This window comes from Nannospalax galili, unplaced genomic scaffold, assembly GCF_000622305.1.
Source record: "Nannospalax galili isolate Female #2095 unplaced genomic scaffold, S.galili_v1.0 scaffold44, whole genome shotgun sequence".
Classification (NCBI taxonomy): domain Eukaryota; kingdom Metazoa; phylum Chordata; class Mammalia; order Rodentia; family Spalacidae; genus Nannospalax; species Nannospalax galili.
Genome location: NW_008355789.1, coordinates 322,840 through 327,508, shown reverse-complemented (window position 1 = coordinate 327,508; position 4,669 = coordinate 322,840). Strand labels below are relative to the sequence as shown.

General features: G+C 53.8%; 1 protein-coding gene across 1 annotated transcript in view; it reads left to right on the top strand.

Annotated features, from left to right (window-relative positions):
- The first annotated feature begins 71 nt into the window (after positions 1–71).
- The window catches only part of Lmo1 (LIM domain only 1), a 37,785-nt gene continuing 33,187 nt past the window's right edge, over positions 72–4,669 (top strand). The window contains exon 1 of the mRNA XM_008853433.3: positions 72–174. The gene's annotated coding sequence lies outside the window, so the exon portion shown is untranslated. The remainder of the gene's footprint in view (positions 175–4,669) is intronic.

Here is a 4,669-nt window from a genome sequence, read left to right as displayed (position 1 = left end):
GGGCGCCGGACCGTCCGGCCCAGTCGGCGGCCGCGGGGCTCGGGGCCCACGCGCGGCCGCGGAGAGCAGCGCAGGGGAGCAGGCGGCGACGGTCCGAGCTCCGGGTCCTTGTGCGTTCGCGGCCCACGCCCGGCTAGAGCCGTCAGGGGACCATGGTGTTGGACCAGGAGGACGGTAGGTGCCGGGCGTGCGGCGGTGGTGTCCCCAGGATGCAGGGCGTAAGGCGGGGACGTGGCGCCGGAGAGCCGAGGCCACCTCCATCCTGTGGGGTCGGTGAGCTTGGCGGCTGGATGTGTGTCCTGGTGCGTGCGTACGTGCCTGTGTGTGTGTGTCTGTGTGTGTGTCCGTCCGTCTTTCCAAGAGGCCAGCTCAGCACCCCGCGGTCCTCAGCCTCACCGGGATGAAGAAGTCTTCCTCGCCACCTAGAGCGCCCCGCAAGCGCGGGCCGGCAACTTTCTCACTGGCTCTTGCCCCCGTGCAGGCATCTTGAGCACTGCTGAGCCAGTGCAATGTGGGTTTCCCAGTAGAACCACCTCCAGCCAGTCTCTGGCCTCCTTTTTCTTATTCTCCTGCACCTCCCTGTGGAAAGGATTCCCTAGTGGGATGCTCTGAGAACTTAGGAATGAAGGTGTCTCTAACCAACATGGTCCCTGCCGCCCCCCCCCCGCCCCCCCAGTTAAGGGCTTCATGGCCTATCAGGCAGTGGTGTTGCCTGCACCCCTGCAGGTCTGGGGTGCATGCCTTAAGTTCATCCAGACTGCTTTAGGACATGTCCTGCTGGCTAGGATAGGCAGATGGACTGTGTAGTTCAAAAACACCAGGCTCAGCCAGAGAAGTTTGGGATCCTCAGGGTCTCTTTCTGTTGCCAGATCCTGGGTGATAAATTTGCATTAGGACATTCCTCTTATTTCTTTTCCTGTGTGTGTGTGTGTGTGTGTGAGCATAAGAATATGCTTCTTTTATCATTTTTATTTATTTTTTTATACTCATGTGTGCAAGTGTGTGTGTGTGTGTGGTGTGTGGTGTGTGTGTGTGTGTGTGTGTGTGTGTGTGTGTGTGTGTAAGAAGGGCCTTGCAGAGACTTGTTCTGCAGCCCAGTCTAGCCCAGAACTAACAATGTAGCCCAGGCTGGTCTGGTTCAGATTCCTTTTCCAAAAGAGCCTCCACCCCTAAACTGCAAAGCTTTGGGCCTCACAAAATCAGAACCCACTAACACCCCCTCCACTGTGATATCTTAGAAGTTATCTCTGGCTGGCCTGGGGGCCAGGGGCTGGTACATCCTACATTAGTGCCTGAGTATGAAGCATTGGGACAGAAGGCTCAGAAATTTGGGGTTGGGAGGCAGTTGCTCATCAGCAGGGAAAGGGTCTGGTTGGCTGGTCTCCTCTCTGGCCCCATCAGTCCCTTGTCCACCCTGCCACCTTCCTTATGGTGATCAACTACCCTGACTTTTCCAGGACCATCTGGTTTTAGCATAGAAAGGGAACCCCTCAGTCCTAGGGCAAACCTGGGCAGTAGGCCTACCTACATTCCCATGAGTCTCACGGTTCCTGTGCAGGGGTGGGTTGATGTTCACTGAGGGGCAGGGTAGATTTGTGCAGATACGGCTTAGGCCTCTCCAAGGCCTAGCAGTTTGTAACTGTAGTTTCTGAGACCTGTCTGGTCTCCCTAGAGTCCCAAAAAGGGAGTTTGCCACCTGTGCACTTCACTGTGAGCTGGTTGCAAATTCCTAGCCACTGGCTACTGATATGTATGTAGGGGCAGGGTAGAGCATCTGAACTTGGCCAGCAGGCATTCTGATAGCACTGCAAGGTCTGTAGGTTCACTCTGTCCTGTAAACTCATGGGCACAGGGAAGAGGCCCTTGTCACCACGAATACTTCTCCAAGCTTCACCTATAAGGCCAGCCTGTAACCCCATCTGGTAGATAGCTTCTCTGTGCTGAGGAGCAGGACCCTCAGGCTGAGGCATGTTGGCCAGCCTCTGTTGAAGAGTTCTGGAATATCTAGTCTGCCTGGGCCCTCAGGCACCAAGTCAGGCTGTCCCCCACCCCCATCTCAGGAACTCTTTTTCTCAGTATGTTTCTGCACAAGGATGAACTGCTGGGACCTGCTCAGAAATATGTAAGGCAGCTAGTAGACTCCTCCCCCCCTCCCCCCATTCTTTTCTGAGTAACCTTGGGGACAGATCACCTGGCGTCCTCCCTGCTGTCCCCAGAGGCATTTCAAAGGCGTTTTGGGAGCACTCTTGATGTGTTGAAGTAGGAGTGCTTGCTCATCACCTGTGGAACATATCAAGTGAAAGCTACCTCTTCTAGCCCCAGGGAACCCAAAACTTCCTAGGAGCCTGTCTGGGAGGGGGACAGCAGAGGGGTAGGACTCACCCACATGCTGAGGAGGAGGAGGACACCCCATGAGTGAGCTCACATCTGGCTCCTTCCTAGCTGGGAGCCTCAAGCCACTCTAAACCCCCTGGACTAGCTGAGCAGCTCTGTCATTTTAGCTCTGGAGTCCTCCCTCAAGAGGGGCTTGCAAGTACCACTCTTGCTAGGGTGCAGAGAGGAAGCCACTTGTGGGGACAAGCAGCCCTCACACCAAGCCCTGCTGACATGCCCTACCTGCTTCTGTAGTTCATTATTCAGTGTGCCTCAGGCTTGGGGTATAGGGTTGAGACTCCCCAGTGTCACATATCAATTAGCCATGTGACAGCCAATTGGGTACCTTGGAGGCTAGACTGAACTGGAGTTGGGACAGAGAGGCTCAGACACAACATGTATACAACTCACATGTTGTGGTCCCAGCTGAATGTAGTCCCAGCTAGTGAGTCCTGATTCATGGGTCAGGGATAGGCCCCCAAAGTAAGGAGTGGGCCCCTGGAGATCAGGAGCAAGGCTGTAGGCTCCAGAGAGTGAATGCCTCCAGGTAGCCCAGAGGTTTCTGCTGCAAGAAGCTGCCCTTGCCAGGCTTTGCACTTGCTATACCAACTGGCCCCCAGTGCAGAGCGCGGGGCCGGGGGTAGGGTGGGGGCTGGCACCAGAAGTGCCAAGGGCAGCTGCACTAAAGCTTCTCTCAGACCTTGAGGGCATGGCTCTGGCTGCAGTGGCAAGGGAGAGATCAAGTGTGCAGTCCTGAGGGACAGCGAGTCTGAGCAAAATGATATATTTAACATCAAATATACTCAAGGACTATTAGGATTAAGTATTCAAGATGAAGGGGAAAGCGAAACCCTCTGAGCTGTGGATGAGGCATCTCATTAGAAACAGCTGCACTTCGGTTTCCTCAAAGCCTGACTTCTCTGCCTAGGAGAGAGGAAGATGGGCTACAGCCCCCTCCTTCTCCATTCCTTGTCAAGTATCGAGGCCTCCCAGGATGGAAGGGGCAAGACCTAGCCTCCAGGTCTTCTTTGTATGAGCTAGTTCCACACCCCTCATTGTCCAGAACACCGGAGCTTGCCGAGCACCTTTCACATGTTTTTCTCATCTGATTTCCTCAGCAAACAGAGACAGAACAAGGGTCGCCTAGTTCATAAACAGGGAAACCGAGGCAGAGAGAGAAGTCTCTTGCCAAATCTGTTATTTGTTAATGGGCAGCAAAGGAATAGACTCCCAATATGATGCCCCCCCACCCCGGAACTCAGATGCGACTGTCAGGTCCTAGTGTCCAACATATCTGTCTAGAGCCTTCCTTGAGCAGGAGAAAAACCATTATTTCCTCTCCATTTTGGAGTCTGTAATTGGGGGAAAGTATCATGGAGTATTCCTGGAGTAGGCAGTTGGGTACCAGCCTGAGGATTTTGCAGGGAAGCGGGATCATAGAGGACAGGAGAATTGCCAGCTTCATAACAGAATCTTCATTTTCCTCTCAGCCACATCACCAGTGCCTTAGAATAGTGCTTGGCACATAATACGTGCTCAATAAATATTTGCAGAGGGAGAAAAGCCTTCAGGTAGCTAGCTTGCTCAGAAAGAAGCTGAAATGGACTCCCCTCTGCCCCTCTGCATGGAATCAGGACCCTGGCTAGAGGTGGGAAGCGCTGCTGGGTTCAGACAGTGGCTGCAGGACTCACAGTAAGGGGTTTTATGCGTGTAGAGGGTTAACTTTGCCAAACCACCCGCGAATTAGCCAGAAACCCCAAGCAGAGCTGGTGAGCAGACTCATGATCAGCGAAATATCCCTCGGGTCAAGAAGCAGAAAATCAGTGCGGAGGGGTTGGGGGTGACAAACTAGGGTCGTCCACCAGACTGACAGGGGAGACCAGGAAGGATCCTGGGACCTGAGCAGAGCCACTGGCCGAGGTGGAGCGGAGTGGCCTCCAGGTGGCGCTGCAGAGCCGGGCAGCCGTGCGTCTCCACTCCCCATTAACCCGGCGGGGAGGGGGACCTCGGGAAATGTGTGCATTTATTCAGTAGCAGGAGTACAAACCTCATACATTGAGGAAGAAAGGCAGCGGGAGACGGCCGCCGAGATTCCCCCATCTCTTTGAATATAATTTTAGATTGAGATTCAGATTAAATCCGAGGGGAAAACACTTTATGAGGCTGAAAGCCGTGTCTTTGCCAGAGCCAGGGTTATGAGCTATCAAATGCAATTACATTAAGACAGATTATACTGGGCAAATTGAGCCATTTAGAAGGTGAGAATCAAAGAAACGGCTCTGATCCTCTCTCTCTC